This window comes from Galeopterus variegatus, unplaced genomic scaffold (assembly GCF_000696425.1).
Source record: "Galeopterus variegatus unplaced genomic scaffold, G_variegatus-3.0.2 Scaffold2537, whole genome shotgun sequence".
NCBI classification, from domain to species: Eukaryota; Metazoa; Chordata; class Mammalia; order Dermoptera; family Cynocephalidae; genus Galeopterus; species Galeopterus variegatus.
The window spans coordinates 26531-44228 of NW_007728648.1; the positions used below are offsets into that span (position 1 = coordinate 26531).

At 33.4% G+C, this 17698-nt stretch overlaps 1 protein-coding gene across 1 annotated transcript in view; it reads left to right on the forward strand.

Moving 5' to 3' along the window:
• The first annotated feature begins 14909 nt into the window (after window positions 1-14909).
• The window catches only part of LOC103598221 (MAM domain-containing glycosylphosphatidylinositol anchor protein 2-like), a 194375-nt gene continuing 191586 nt past the window's right edge, over window positions 14910-17698 (forward strand). The window contains exon 1 of the mRNA XM_008582197.1: window positions 14910-15083. The gene's annotated coding sequence lies outside the window, so the exon portion shown is untranslated. The remainder of the gene's footprint in view (window positions 15084-17698) is intronic.

A 17698-nucleotide genomic window follows, 5' to 3' on the forward strand; every position in this document is an offset into this window, starting at 1 on the left:
AGTGTAAAAGTGCTAAATTTAAGTCAGGGAAACCTTTTAAAGTTCCAGGAGAAACATTACAGTGAAACTTGAATACCTTGTGTTTATTCACATACATTACAAAAAATGTGGTTAGAATATATTATATCATTACAGCACCTTCCCCTATGTAAAAATGATATATTGCTGATTAAGTAGTGATATTCAATTTTAAGATATTATAAGCCCAGTTTAATGATTTAATTTTTAACCAAGAGTTCATTCTTTCTCTCATGAGCTATTACTCAAATCTTTAAGCTGCTTTAAACACAGCATTTCCAACACATGCAGTTTCCTTTATTTCTTTAGTTACTTCTAGTTGTTTTTCCATGGGTATTTTCATTAGTTTACTATTGAAAAACAGAGCAGATATTGCACATATAGGGTCTTCACATGTTAAAATTATATTTTTTATATTTTGCTCAATTTAAATTTTTTTCATGACAAATTGTATTTAGCTGTTAATTACTGAATGCAGAAATAACAATAGCTTAAACAAGATAGACACCAATTCTGTCTTATAGAAAAAAAATCTAGTTGTAGAGAATATTTAGATGGTATGGTGGCTTCATGGTGCCACCAGGGAACCAATTAGCGCATGAGTTCTACCTTGGAGTTGGCTCACAATCTAAGGTGGATCCTGGAGCCTCTGCTAGCACATTTGAGTTTCAGAGAGCAAGGAAGAAAAGGGAAAAAGATAAATGGGCCTACTTCCTACTCTTAAGGAGCTTCTCCAGAGTACCCATATCATACCTCTGCTTACATGGTATACATGTGGGCAGAAAAAGTTAACCTACTAGGCCTGAGAGTACTGTCCTTAAAGAGCCTGCTGGCAAGGCTGGCCTTTGGCTGCCATCTAGGAATTTTGACTTCAGGAGGGATCACAACATTATCTAACTGATAATGATAGCTCACGGTGCCTAGATTGTTTTCACAAACCATATGATTTATGCTGAACACTTGCTTTACTTATGGGAGACTAGAATTTCAACGTGTTCTAGGCTTAGAGTGATTAAGTGACCAGCCCCCAATAAAAACCTTGGGTGCTGAGTGTCTAATGAGCTTCCCTGGTAGAGCACATTTCATGAGTTGTCATAATTTAATGCTGGGGGAATTAACACGTCTTTTGTGACTCCATGAGGAGAGGATTCTTGGAAGCTTGTGCCCTTTTTCTCCAAACCCTGCCCCAAACATCTATTCCTTTTGCTCATTTTGATTTCTATTCTTTCACCATAATATATCACAGTCATGAATATGACTATAGAATGGGTCCCACGAGTCCTCTGTGAATCATCACACCTAGGTGAGGTCTCGGGGACCCCTCACAAGCATGAAAATTGAGTAAACGACCATGTCACTACTTCTCATGTTATAAAACATATTTTAAAGTCTGTCACAGATCCGGTATGTTTTTTTTTGAAACTAAGATTAATAATATGATTTTGTATTTTTACTGACATTCTCTTTTTATCAAGGTAGTCTATCAAGTTTTGCGTCTGAATGACTAGAAGGATGAAGTTGCCAAAAATTGAGATGGGAAAGACTGGGAGAGTTGGTCTGGAGGGAAGATCAAGAGTTTATTTTGGACATCTTATGCTGGATGGAGGGCAGGCAGTTGATAGCTAGAAGTTTAGGATTCATTGGAGATGCCTGAGCTACAAATACTAATTTTGTAGTCATCATTATGTAAATGGTATTTAAAGGACTCCATGGGATGACTTAGGAAGTGAGTGTAGATAGAAGAGAATAAAGATTTAAGGCACTCAACCTTTCAGAGGTCAGGGAGATAAGTAGGAACCAGCAAAGGTGGCTAAGAAGGGATGGTCAGTGAGGAAGCAGCTAAATAAATCTTTCCATTAACCTTACAGAAAACTGGAGAGTATTTTTACATCTTTTAATATTTTTCCATAGCTTATATGAAATGTTATATTTCTTAAAAATTTAGGTTATGATGAAGAACGAAGTCAAATCTTTAAATTTCAAACTTATTTGAATATATTTAACACTTTGCTATTTTTATACTCGTTCTCTTGCACTGCTGATTCATTTAGTAGTTTTTGTCTATTCTTAAACTCTAGTGGGTTTTATAATGAATTAATTCGTAGCACATATTACCTCTCCTCTTGTTTTTATTTTTATATTATTCTCTCTCCAAAGCCATCAGTTCTCTTTAATGAATTTATCTTTATAAATTCACTTTTTTTCCATTTTTCTAAGTTTACTTTAGTTCTAATACAGCTAATTGCTAATTCAATAGCAATTTAAAATTTGACACTAGAAAGCTGTCATTTGATATTTTACCCTAACTTCAACCACCCATGTTCAAGATATAATCCTATGCTTCTTAAGAGGAATGGGCAAACACACTTAGGTGGATTAATATGAATCTATCAAAAGATAGAGAATTTAAATAAAAATCGCATCATGTTTATTCCAAAATGAAAGCAGATGAGTTGATTCAACTTTCACTTAAAGAAGTGTTGGTAAAAGATTGACATCTCAATTAACCAAAAGTCATTATATGGTGGGTGCCTTTATCTAATTCGTATTTGTGTTGTCCACACTATTATAGTGTCAAAGTGGAGTAGTATTTTATCTAATTCGTATTTGTGTTGTCCACACTATTATAGTGTCAAAAACCATTCAAGTAATAATGATTTTGTTAATTACTACAATGCCCTAGGCTTGAAATACCAAGATCAAGAACAGTTCTTGCTGTAATGAGCTTAAAGTTTATTAAAGGCGAAAGAATTTCATCTTAGTTCTCATTCTTTAGAAACAGAACTTTAGATGAGGGTTCATGTGCAACTGATATAAGAAAGTACTTGTAGGAGAAACTGATAATGGAACCAGAAAGCAGGAAAGGAAAAGGAAGAAGTTGAACAACGATGTGATTTCAGAATAGCTTCAACCCAGTAGTACAAGGGAACTCGGGAGTGTAAATTATGTTTCAGAGTCTGTCCCAACTGGATGCAAAATAGCAGGGTTTTCATATTCCACACTAATCATTCATTGACTAAGAGTCACCAGTATAGGGCATAAGCTCCCAAGTTTTCCAAGGATTTACCTCTGAGAGCAATAACTCCATAGCCCCAGGACCTTCTTCCAGGAGAAATAAGGAATCCTAGTGAGATACATATAGGAAGGGTAAAGGGTTCTAAGGGAATCAGGGAGATCATCAGATATCTGCTACAACATATAAACAGCTAGTTTCTATAGCATTTGATGATTATTGTCATAGAAAGAATTGCAGGGTGCTATGGCAACAAAGAAGACAGGACATAATAGAGCTTTATGGCAAAGAAAACACCTTCTAATAAGATGATTTCTGTAGAATCAGAGGGTGTTAACTAGATACTAAATAAAGGGAAAAAGGAGTCTCATGAACATGGAAGAACTGGAGCTGTAAAAGGGGAAGAAAAAAAAATCTATCTTTGAAGCCTGTCATGGGGTTAAAATCAGAGGATGGAATATAACAGCATCTTGTAAACTTTTATAGAAGTAAAATCCTGTTAGTGGTTGTTCGGGTCCCATGGCAAATGCTTGGTTGTGCTACAAAATCAAGCCCTTCCACAGTACGATCTACATTATCCCTACAGCATATCATACTTACAAGAATGTGCACCAAAATACACCCTCTTCTGTCACCTCTGGTTTGAAACAAAGCTAGCAGGCCCTGTCGTATTGCTCCATACACACATAGGAAGTCTGATGCTGTTAAAGATCAGCACTAAATTTTTTTGATTTCTCCAATTGCTTATTCACACAGGAGGCAAACATATTCCTCAAAGTTGAAGTCCAGAGAAAAGCCAAAGCAAAGATCAGAAAACTTAGTGTTCTCTACTTTGAAGCCTATCCCATATTCATATACAACCACGTTTTCACCCCATTACTTCCCTTCCATTTCTAACTCATCATGCCATGATGGTTCCCTCTCCTTCATCACTCTGTTTTCTGACGGATAAGATGACCCACCTGTGACCCCCTTATTGTTCTTCTGACTCCCTTTTTTTATTGCTACCATGAGCTTCTTATATGCATATATTAGATAGGAACTCTACCTTGTGGATATCTTTTAAAACTTTCTATTATATTGATAGTAGTAGTAGTGGTAATAATAATGTTAAGCACCGTGATCTCTAACATTCTGGGCATACTAGAAAAATTTAATATTTTATGCACAGAGATAGAAATTTTCAGGTTAAAATTTTGTTGCTTTCTCAGAAAATTGTGGTTCTTTTTATAAAATCTGATTTAGAGGCAGGTGTGACATGTTGCTATAATTTATTGTAGACTGATATGATTTATTAAAAATTGAACCTGTGTGATCTAGAGTCCTGTGCCATTCAGAATTCTATTTATCCTATTAAGTAATTCAAAGAGAACCTATTTTCACTGCAATTTTCCCTGATATCAGAGCAGGAGAAGAGGATAACCTTTATTTTCAAAACTCTAATGAACACTGTCTGCTCATAATCACCTATCATAGATATTCCTTTATACTATTTCAGGCTGACACTCTAAGTTGCTTTTTAGATTTAGCTCCCAAAGGCTTTAGTGGCAGATCATTCAAATAATTATAGCAGATGAGGTGATGTTTGTGTTATCTTTTCTCTGGCCGCGTTTCACTGATGAAGGATCTTTCTCCAGAGTACAAATAATGCTGGGACAAAGCTCGGATTTGACCTGAGTATATTTGGCTTAACTCCTTGGCAACTGATAGAAAGTAGCTTCAATTCACACATCCTCATTCACTAGATATTAATTAAAGGAGGCATCCTAGAAGTCTCAGCACTGTCAACGTCTAAGTGCTTATTGAGTTTGTAGCATCTATGCAAAATTCTTTTTGGATTCAGCCAAGTCTATTTTTGATCTATGCTTTAGGTTTTTGACATTTTTCTAAGATTATCTCAGTCAATGTTGCTTTTATTTAAGACAATATATAAGCAAAGATGTTTCAGAAGTATTATATCAAAAAACAAAATAGAATTCTCTGTTGGGAACTGGATAACCCTAAGCTAAGTGTTATGTTCTGCAGCCTAAGGGAATCTCCATGTTATTTCTTCAGATCAGGAAGAGAGTTAAAATAAAAAGCATTTCCTAAATTCTAGTATCTTGTTTTTCCCTGTTAATATTAGTTTTATGGAGATAACTGCTTAATGTTATATTTTGTAACAGGATTTAATAACCAGTGTATTTAATAATGTAGCATATCTGAAAATGGAAATTTATTCTCATATAATGGGACTAGTCATTGTCCCAAATATGCACTCTCCTCTTTTCTAGAGTTATGGAACCATCAGATTTTAGACGAGGGCTGGGAGGGAGATGGTACTCAATGTCAACAATGTATTTTCTAGCCTTTCTTGCAGCTAAGGATGAGGATATAACTATGTAGTATAAGCAGCAGTGTTATAAGGCAGCTTCCCAGAACTTTCTGTAAAAGACAACTAGCAGGCACTTTTTGCCTCTTCCCCTTTCCTTCTGCTGGGTGGGATATGAAGACCAGATCTGATCTGTAGCTGCTATTTTGGACCTGGAGTTCAAGCAACAGACAGTAGGGAATTCCTCCAAAGAGCCTGCGTCCCTGAGAACTTAATGGAGCAGAGCCAGTAAAACAGCACTGGGCTGCCTCACTCCAGATTTCTTCTAGATTATAGAACCTAACTTTTATCTTGTATGAATCACTGTTAATGTGTCGATCATATAGCTGAACTTAATCCCTTACCATTATATCCACCAACCCCCAAGTTTCAACTCAAGTGCCATATTTATGTTCAACAAACATGTGTAGATTATCCACTGCACTAAGTGCTAAGGATCTACTGTGGAATTATTCATGAAGTCTTGCTGTGGTATTTACTGTCTATTTTATTTTTCCCCCAATGCCATTCTGCATACCTATGGCTGGTCAGCTCAGCAGAATTTCCAGAGAAAGACATTAAAAATAAAGATTAATTGGTTCTATTTGTATTGGCTAACAAGCATTAGTTCCCCAATGCCATTCTGCATACCTATGGCTGTTCAGCTCAGCAGAATTTCTAGAGAAAGACATTAAAAATAAAGATTAATTGGTTCTATTTGTATTGGCTAACAAGCATTAGTTTAGGATTCAGCCCAGCAATCTACATTAAATTAAAATAAATTAAGATGAGTACTATTTGATTATTTATTTATTTATTTAATTTATTCATCCATTCATCTGTTCCTTAACATAGAAGGTACTTTGGGTTTATACTTTTCTCTGTGTAGTTTTTACATTGTATTCATAGATTTCAGTATGAATTTTTTTTTTATTCATTGTCTTCTAGACAGTTAGCAATTCTTCTTTTTATTTTTATTTTTTTGAACAGTGACTGGATTTCTGTATTTTAGTCATCTTTTTATTATTTATTGAATTGTTTTTTTATTCATTGTCTTCTAGACAGTTAGCAATTCTTCTTTTTATTTTATTTTTTTGAACAGTGACTGGATTTCTGTATTTTAGTCATCTTTTTATTATTTATTGAAAACTGTATCGAATTAAGTCTAGATAACATGGTCTATAATATCTCTACTCTTAATTAATCGAGATTTTCTCTGCAGCCAACTACTTAATTTTTGTAAATGTTTAATGGACATAAGAAAAATTCACAATTCTATGGATGGAAGACTTTCTATACGTTTATTTAAGTGTCCTATATGTTGATTATATTTTTCAGTTTTCTCTGTCTTATTTACTTTTTAACTTAATAGAAAAACTTATATAGTATTGCCTTAATCTCAGAAATGTGTATTGGAATTTTCTACTGCAGCTGAAAATTTCTCAAGTTCTTTCCTTTCTAACTTTGTTTTATGTCATTAGTTGCTCTGTACTTTACTGAATTACAATTAACAACAACATATTTTTGCTTTTGACTTTCAACATTACATCACATAATGATTTTCTTCCCTGTTAGAGTTTTTAACTGCAAATTTCTTATTAATTTAATCTTATTGTATAAAATATTGCCACTTCTGATTGACTGTTTGGCTGATTTAAGTTTACCACTCATCCATGCCTTCTTTTCTAATCTTGGTTTCCAATCTTTAATTGTTACCTAATGATGAACATGCTAATAATATTGATTTGATCATCAGATACTGTACACAAATAGTCAACTTTGTACCCATACGTTTGTATCACCAAAAATAAATAAATCTTTTAGGGAAAAATCCCACAAAAACAAAAATAAATAAATAATTGTAAAAAAAATAAAATATCTGTGGCAGACTACGTAAAAACTTGTTTTAACTTTTAAATTCAGTATCACAGGTTTTTTCAATGGGCAAATTCAGCCTAGTCACATCTAGTCTACACCTGTTTCTTCTTACTCTATAATAATCTATTGCACAGAATGCTGGCTGTAATAAATAATAATGCTCTGTGTATTTCAAAATTGCTAAAAGAGTAGATTTTAAATGTTTTCTTCACAAAAAATGATAAGTATGTGATGTGATTCATTTGTTAATTATCTTTATTTAATCATTCCATGATGCAAACATATATCAAAACAATCATATTGTACCCCATAAGCATACAGAATTATGATTTGTCACTTAAAAATTAAATTTAAATTTAAAATATATTTAAAATTGTACATTTCTCTTTCCCTTTGCCCTATTTTTGCTCCTTTTATCATATCTAGTCATTCCACACTTTCCCCTTTCTCTCGTTTTTCCTTCTATTAATGGAATTGTGCCTTTTGCTGTTATTTTAATCAACACTCATGCTTCTGTTGTTACTTGTAAACAAGATAACCTACTGTTTCTCCCACAGAGACACACTCTCTCCCCTTCTAACTCTCCCAAATTTTGAACAATAACTTATCTCATTCCTCTTCTTCCCTTCCATCCCCACAAAAGTTAAGAGTTTTACCTCTCTTTTGTGTCATATTCCCAGCCCCAAACTCCTGGGTTTTGGTAGGTTAGTACAAATACCCTTACTCTATGTGCTTTTGGTTTTAAGAAATTTTATTTAGTACTTAAATATATATTACCTAGGCAAGTTCTACTTATTCATTAAATGCAAATGTATTAAGTACTCACCACCATGTGCTTTTCTGTATCTTCTCCAAATCCAAGGCCTCAGATACAGTTCATTTGTTGAATTGTTAGAGTACCTATCATTTCAAGAATTTTTGTAAGGTGGAGTTATTTGAACCTTGAGGCTACTGAATGTGCATGTCACTGAATATTTTTCTTTCACACTAAGAGGAATGAGATCTTAAATAGGTATCAGATATTGGGAGATGGCCCTTCCCCTCACCTTTTTCAGTAAAGGTGGGTGGGTGCTATTCCACCTTTTTTTTTTTTTTTTTTGAGCTTTCAGTGCTGGAGTTGAGAATTCTGAAGACAAGATTACCTCCCATACCACTCCAGAAATAACAGAATTAGATTTGGGTTTTTCCTGTGTGTGTGTGTGTGTGTGTGTGTGTTCATGTGTGTGTGTGTGTACACATTTAGTTTTATTGTAACAAAGTAATTTGTACATTTTTAACATTTAAAACTGAGCATCATCTTTCCTTTCCAGTGAAACAAAAAGAAAATTTAAAAATAAACAGGAACAAAATTACAATAGAAATTCTAAATTAATATCCTACAAGTTCTGCTGATTCTTGCATCAAGTATCATGGCTCAAGTCATCATTAGGAGAGAACTTTATTTTAAAAGTGTCATCTTAAACTGTAAGGATGTCAGTTAAACATCACAATTAAACATGCTAAAGGAGAAGCCATGTTGTCAAAGTGCCCACTTACCCAACCCAAACATCTCAAAACCACCCTTTGCTGACTTTCTATAGGCCCACTTTTTTAAGTTCCTGTTTGTTTTAAAAAGAGAAAGTATCACATGTTGGCTAAAGGAGAAGCCATGTTGTCAAAGTGCCCACTTACCCAACCCAAACATCTCAAAACCACCCTTTGCTGACCTTCTATAGGCCCACTTTTTTAAGTTCCTGTTTGTTTTAAAAAGAGAAAGTATCACATGTTGGTAAATGCTAACTGTCCGTATTCATAGAGACACTGTAATCTCTGAGCCCAGTGTACAGAGAAAGGAGGGAAAAAGCTAGAATTCTATGTACTACTGCACAGGGCCTGGTACCCTGCACCTTCCAGCAGAGCGAAGGGAGCAGAAGGTTTCTCTTTTTTCCCTCGGAGCACAATGGTGTTGAATCCATGCTGTTGTTTATGGAGACAGGAAGGGATAAAAATGAATTTGGAACAGAAAGGGGTAGAGATTCTTTTTCCATTGTATTCTGCTCAAGGCATTTCCCCCAACAAGATGAGAACCAAGGTGAAGAAAAAAGAGACCTCGAGAAGAGGGGGACTGAGCACAAGAGGGGAAAACAAAGAAAAAAAAAAAAAGACTGCAACTTGCTCCCAGAGACTGGAGAATTTTTTTTTAAAGGAAGGTTGGAATCCATCAGTGTTGCATTAGTCCTCTTCTCCTTCCTCCCTCATCAACATCTCCATCTTCTTCACCTTCGTCCTCCTCCCAGTCTCCATCAATCTCATCCAATCCGTCTTCTTCATCATCATCATCAGTTAGTCATAGAAAACCCAGAAAAGAATGATGTAAATGAGGTAAAATTTTAGGTCTGGAAATAGTTTAGGTCAGGTAGGCTCAGCTTGGTGGTGTCAGGGATTCAGATTTCTTCTGTGTCACTGCTTCTGTTTGCTTGACTTTCCATGTCAGATCATTGTCCAAGATGGGAGCCAACAGAAATGTGCAGAAATATGCACGATGTTGATTGCTGCTTCCCTGTAAAGGTGTTTCTGCTTGAAACACACTGGCAAGAATGTAGCTGAACGGATGGCTGGGAAATGTTGTCTTTGTCCTGGGCAGCCGTGTGCTGATTAATAATTTGGACTTCAATTACCGTAGAAGACGAGTGTTAATATTAGGGCATGAGCAGTCCCTGACACTTTATAAGTTTGTTCCTTCTGCCTGGAACAATTTTCTTTGGAGACACAACTTTTATCAGGGTGTATATGGTATATATGCAAGTTTCTTTTCTCATTAGTTAAGCATATAACTTGGTAAGCCCTCCCAATGACTAAGTTTTTATGTCTTTTCACTGCTCAGGAATACTTCCTTCTAGTATTTAGTTTCGAAATGTGGAGAATAAAAAGGGGAAATCTTTTTCCTAAGTGATTATTAGCATTTCTCTCTATTTCCATTTTCTACTTTCCCTAATTCCTATTGTTTCATTAGAGAATTGTATTTCATTTTTTAAACTTACTTATGATAAACACAATATTTGCTCATGATAATATAAATGAAGTGTAAATAAGAATTTAAAATTAAAAATTAAAAAAGAAAGCATTTCCACTGTCCACTTCTTACTTCTAGTCCCACTAATGGAGTTAATGTAAAGTTTTGTATGTTTCCTTGCATGAGTCTAATAAACGTATTAGTAATATGTACACACATATACACATGCATGTGCTCTTTTTACACAAATGGGAATATTCTATGTTTCTTTCTTTTGATTTTATTAACTTAATAATGCATTTTGTATTTTAATTATTTTAATGACTGCACTTAATTCAATTTTAAAGTCAATCAATTTATAGCAACTCCCCTATCATTCGATATTTATGTTATTTCTAATGCCATACTATTGCAAATGCAGTAGACTTATTTTTCTGTATTTTTGTGCAAATATATTAGTAAAGTAAATTTTAACAAGGTAATTACTAAGTCAAAGTGTGTGATTTCATTTTTGACATAGTTTACAAAATTATCCTCCAAAAAAGGATGGTTGTACCAATTTACCCTTCCAATCCCAAGTATGAAACCTCAGCAACACAAGATATTATCAGTATTTTTGACTATTTAATAGATGAAATTTGTTTTCACTTGTTTTTATTTATAAAATAAATTATGACAGAGGTTAGGAATCTTTTCACTTACGTAATGCCCATTCTCAATTATGACAGAGGTTAGGAATCTTTTCACTTACGTAATGCCCACATGCATCTCTTGTCTCCAAATAAATTATGACAGAGGTTAGGAATCTTTTCACTTACGTAATGCCCACATGCATCTCTTGTCTCCCCTAATTTTTTGGTTCTTATCTATTAGCTTATTCATTAGTGCACTGAAATATGTATATGTGTAACATATATTATATATAATATATGTATTTACACACATTACAGAAACTAACTCTGAAATCTGACATTGTTAATAATCTGTTTTACATAAATAAAAAATAATTGACATATTAATTAAACTTTTAAGATTTTAGGGTTTGTTTTAAAAGCCTTGCTCACTGCAATATTGTAAACAAATTACTCCCTTTATTCTTACAGAACTGTTATGGTTTCAGTTTTCTACATTTAAATCTCTGTTGCATCTGGAATTTATATTGTGTGAAGGGTAGGTTAGATAAACAGCTCTTTTTTAATGAATATATAGTCAGTTGCTCTAACACAATCTTTTAAACAATCCTCTCTTCCTGTCTTGATTTAAAATGCCACCTGTATGAAATCCTAAATCTCATTTATTAGTATGGCTGTGTCTGTACTCTTGACAAACAGTGGTCATTAAAGTGAGATCCATAGATCTCCAGGGGTTTCATGTGATTCTTACACTGTTTATAAAGAAAAATGTTATTTTTCTACTGTGTTATGTTTGCAGTGATGGTGCAAAGACATGGTGGATAAAACAGGTGGCACATAAGCACAAAACAAAGCAATGACATCAGATTATACTAGCAATCTTTATATTCTTCACTATCATGCACTCACAGTAAAAAAAAGAGAAAAATTAAACAAGAAATCAATGTCACTAAGAATATCCTTAATAAATAAGTAAAAATTTTCAGTTTTTAATATCTTAAAACTCGAATATTTTTAATGTTCTGTGACAAAACGGAAAAATATTTACAAAGCATTTCTTTTATCTGCTAAAATTCAGTGGTTCCCTCAAGGAAAAGGACTTGTGTGATTGATTTTTGTGCTAAACTAGCCACCTTTTATTTCACAGAATACTGTTGTTACTTAAAAGGATAGTTGTGATACAAACCATGGTTATTCAGACTTGGGGTATGTGGCAAATATTTTCTCAAAAATGAATAAAATGAGCCTACCATCCCAAAGAAAACACCTTGACTCTACTTGTTGCCAGTGATAAAATACATGTTTTTAAGAGAAAAATTAGAATTTTGGCAAATTCACCAACATAAGTATGATGGTTTCCCAACACTGAAAGGCTATTCTGAAGATATTGGTGATAAGATAAATAAATGTAACGTTTTTATATTGTGTAGTGAAATCTGTCATCACTTGGGAGGTCTGTATAACCCAATGAATCTGTATTTTCCTGATGACTAATGCATTATAATACCAAATTACACATGAGTAAAAGATCCATTTAAAGTGCAGAATAGACCAATGGAGTATAAGGTAAGAGTACAAAAAGTTCATTGATAGGGTTTTAGGTTCCATTTTGCAAAAACGTTAAGAAACTACCACTTGTAGAGTTTTAGCATATTTTCAAAGAAGGATATCCACAGTTATATGAAAGGTGATTAAAATACCTCTCCCTTATCAACTCTACTAAATATCAGTGTGAAGCCAGATCTTCATATATTTCAAAGAATCATGTCATAATAGATTGCATGCAGAAGCTGATAATCCAGCTAGCTCTTTTCCACCAAGCCACATACTAAAGATATTTGCAGAACTGTAAAACAATGCCACTCTTTTTACTCATTTTTTTTTTTGTTGTTGTTGTTCTGGAGGATATAATTTTCTGATTAAAAATGTTACTTATGTTAACATGTCATAAGATTAATATGATTTAAAATGAGATAACACATAGTTTAACGTTTTCTCAGTCTTCATTTCTAATGCAATAATTATGAATGGATATAAATCCAAATAAACAAAAGGTATTTGAGGTTCTCAACAAGTGTCTAAGACCAGAAAGTTTGATAATTGCTGGTCTGTATCATAGTTCCTTTTCCTTCTTGGTCTCTCTGTCTCCGTCTCTCTCTGTCTCTCTCTGTCTCTCTCTGTCTCTCTCTCTCTCTGTCTCTGTCTCTCTGTCTCTCTGTCTCTCTCTCTACACACACACACACACACACACACACACACACACACACACACGCGCACACACACACACACACACACACACACTCTAGCTTTTTCTTCCCCCCTTTTCCTGAACCATATCTAATACTATGCCAGGATTATACAACTTAATCATTTTACATTAATAATATTTTTCTTAATATTTAAAAGAGCTAAGCCATTTCCATAACTCTTCTTACCCTAAATTTATTTTTATATTCTGAAATACTTATTTTTTTCAAATCAACTTTAGTATTAAACTGTGATATTCAAAGAAAACTTGGTATCTTAATTGGAATTTAATTTATATCTTTGATTATACCTCAGATATATCAATTATCTTAGAGAGAATCAGCATCTCTATACAAAGGCAAACATATATAATTTACTTAAATTTTCTCTATTTGTTTACCTATATATTTTGAAGGGTAAGTGAAAATAGAACCCTAGATTTCCCCATGGAAATATTATGTATCCAAACAGTGCCCTTGTTATACCCCTATTTTTTATGGGCATGTTAGTAGTAAGTTTACAAACTGCTTGAAATCAGGAATCATGTCCTTTACTTCTTTGCATTTTCCATGCACATAGAAGTTAAATAAATATGTGTTCCTTTTTGTAACTTACTGAATTTTTATTAATCTCTAACTACAGAAAGCATTTTCATTTCATTCATAATTAAGGCAAATATGATTATATTCATACTAATATTTTAATGATGTAGACAACTTTTTAAAGATATTTTTAATTCCATTAGACTGTAAATTTTAATTAACATTATATGAGAATAGATATAGAAATGGCAGTATTATAGATTTCAGTTTTGAAGACTCGGTCTTTAGTTTCATTTTTCATGTTTCATCACATGTTAACCAGAAGATTTCTCTTAGCTGTTTCTCAACTTTAAAATAAAAACAAACAAAAATATGCTATACAGGATGGACAAGGAGAAAAATAAAACCAAATCCTTTTTACTGTCTGTTTTGTATCACTTTGCAGTACCAGCATGTGGCTTTTGTTCACGCTTGATAATCTAAAATACACAAAATTTAATATGAATGCCAGTCATTATTGCTAGAAAAAAATGGTCTGTTATATACAGCTGTGTTTAGAAGAATGTATTGTTTATAATGTTTTAGATATTCAAAGTATTTTGGCAGTTTAATGGACATGTTCTCCTTAAAAATGTTTACATATTTTTGAAAATTATTATTGATGTAACAAGAATTCTAACTATTAAAATAGACAAATCATTTGTGAGCTTATTAAAGCAAAACAATTAAAAAGTACTTTTAACAATCAGGTGTGTAAAATTATACATAATCTCAATAAGCCGTTATGGTAATATGCCTAAACTATCCAAATCAAATAGGAAATTTAAGATAAAATAATGAAGAATGTCCAAAAAGAAAATGATAGATAGCCTACCTTTACTAAAAAAGGAAAAAGTACCTTACAAGATTTGGAAAATATAAATGAAAATTTTAAATGCTCAATAAAAAGTGAAACTAACCAATATTTTCAGTGTATTACTGATGTTTAACTCCTTTTATCTAATTGATGAATTCTATGCAATTGAATTTGAATTATATACACTATATGATGATGACATTACATTTAAAATTTTATAATTTCTTTGTGTATACAAATTTTAAATTTTTTAAAAATTATTTTGACAGGAAAGGCAATGTAGCAGCTCTGAAAATGAACTCTTGAAATGAGTAATTGCTATTTGATTTTTCTGGGGGAAAACCAACCTAAAGTAACAATCTTTGTTGATGCTTGCTCAGATCAGGTGGACCAAAACAGCAGGAAGTGCCTCTGACAGATTCCAAGACTCAAGTGTCTTCAATGAGACTTTGAGGATTACAAATATTCAGCGACACCAGGGAGGCCGGTATTACTGTAAAGCAGAGAATGGCTTGGGGTCCCCAGCGATAAAGTCAATCAGAGTGGATGTGTACTGTAAGTAAATTTCCCAGGACACTATGATTATGCCTGGTATGGGTTTCTTCTGTCCTACAATGATTGTTTTCTCAAACACCATAAATGTAGTTCTGTTTAGTTGAGAATAAACAGGATATGATGATGATAGCTCCATTAATACATTTCTGAAGAAAGGAATCTATTAGAAATTTTCACATTTTTTATGGCTTAATAGTACATATTAATTATAGAACTTTAGGAACAACATTATCAAGAAGACAATAAATATTACTGGCAATTCCAGCAATAACTGTTAGTGTTTTAATGTATACACTTTTAATCTTTATATATAAATATACACATGCATTTCATATTTTTATGAGTTAAGGGTCATGCTGTATATACTGTAACTTGTGTTTGTTCATTTTGCCTGTGTGTGAATAAAGGTATACTTTTTTAAATGCATATTATGTAATCAGAACAATCTGAATTGGCTTGTGAATTACTAAAAATCTCTATGTAGAGTCTGTTTCTTCATCCAACCCTGTTGAACATAATCAGCACTGAACCTGGGCAATGCTGGGCCACCTGAAAAGTGTTTGTTGATTTATTTTTTGTTTTTAGTCTCATTTTTCTATTTTTTGCTCTTGGCAAATGTATTTGAACTCTTATTGGTCTCCTTACTTCCTTCCCCCAAAATCAAGGGCCTGCATTTAGCAAAGTCTTTTGTGAAGATTCATCTATTACAACCATTATCTTTATACGAGAACTTGCATTTTGTTTTTTAAGTCTCTGATGTTAGAATATAAGGTATTTTTATCTCTCCTTAAAGTAATTCAGACATAAGTAACAAGTGACGAGTTCCTGTTTTTCTATCTTCCTTTCTTTACCCCTTCCTTTTTTTCAATGCAGGGCAGATGTTACATAGTTAGGAAGGGGCTTGAAATTGTACATGATCTATTTATCAGAACCTATGCTGAATTTCATTTAGGTTTTCAGGTGACTGGAAAGTGGGTGACAGAGCTGCATTTGTGATTTGCCTTCCACATTCAGGTGCATGCTTCCCTCCTGAAAAGGATGGGAGAGAAGTTCATTTTTCATTCTCTCCGGTATCTTTTAGCCCCTAAAACACTTCTGACAATTTTGGCACCTTCATCCCATGTGCCACTCTTTGCTAACATTATGGATGCACAGGTTGGCCATACCTGTACACCTCCCAACCAAGGATAGCCCCGGCTTCTCTTTTTCTGACCAAATTTTTCCAGTATTTTTGTTTAAATATAATTTTAAATTAAACTAAATATAACTTAAATGAGTTAAATACTTCTGTAATATAACTTTCTGGACTACCTATCTCTGCTTTTTTTTCTTATTGTAGTTTAGATCTTGAAGTTTTAAAATATACATGTTCAGTACCTTAAACACAAGTGTAAAATCTAAAAAAAGTTCTGAAAATTAATAGATGTATTTTGTTTTGTTGGTTTTTTTCTTTTAACTTTTGTTAGTGAAACCTGATGTGAACTAGTTTGGTGGCAAAATCGGACCTGAAATGACTTGAATAGAAAAATAGAAAAGACTTTATACTCTTTATTTACTCTACGTTGTATGAGTAATTACATGTTTCGCTCAGGAAATGTTTGATTACGCAGTATAGCCACAGATCCAGCTGGGTGTGTTGTGTAATAGATTGTATATGCACTATATTATCTTTATAATATCCAAAAAATTCTGAAACACTTTTCCCAAAGGTTATGAATATAGGACTGTGACCTGCATTGCTATCGCAATAAATTTGATAATAAAAAACAAATTGTATTGCTGGGTAAAAATTAAGTACAAAGGGGGAAATCACATTTTTAGACTTTAAAAAATTTTTTTTTTCTTTCCTCTTTTTACTACAAAGACTTTTCAGTGCTATTCTGCATGACACCTACTCTTTTCTGTCTGTTCATCAGGACTGTGACCTGCATTGCTATCACAATAAATTTGATAATAAAAAACAAATTGTATTGCTGGGTAAAAATTAAGTACAAAGGGGGAAATCACATTTTTAGACTTTAAAAAAATTTTTTTTTCTTTCCTCCTTTTACTACAAAGACTTTTCAGTGCTATTCTGCATGACACCTACTCTTTTCTGTCTGTTCATAGCTCTTTCTGTCCAGTATGGGCTTTGTCTATGAATCTTCATTCATACTGCACATCTTGCTGGAAATGATAACACTGTTCCCTTCAGTTTTCCCAACCTCTGCTAGTCTTTTAAGACTTGAGTCATCTTCCGTGTAGCCATGCCTGAAGGCACTAGTTATGTTACCTTCTTCTTTGACTTCCTTTGGTGTTATTGTCAGACAACCTGGACTTGACAAACATCTTGTTCTATGTTATTTAAGTGAAATGTCACTGTGATGCATACCCCATTGAAGTATGATTTTTAGTAATTTTTGGTGACTAAAATATATTAGAAACCTGTCGGGCCGAGCCCCGTGGCCCACTGGGGAGAGTGCGGTGCTGGGAGCGCAGCAGCGCTCCCGCCGCGGGTTCGGATCCTATATAGGGATGACCGGTGTGCTCACAGTGCTCACTGGCTGAGTGCGGTGACGCCGGTCTCAAAAAGGACAAAAAAAAAAAAAAAAAAAAAAAAAAAAAAAAAAAAATTT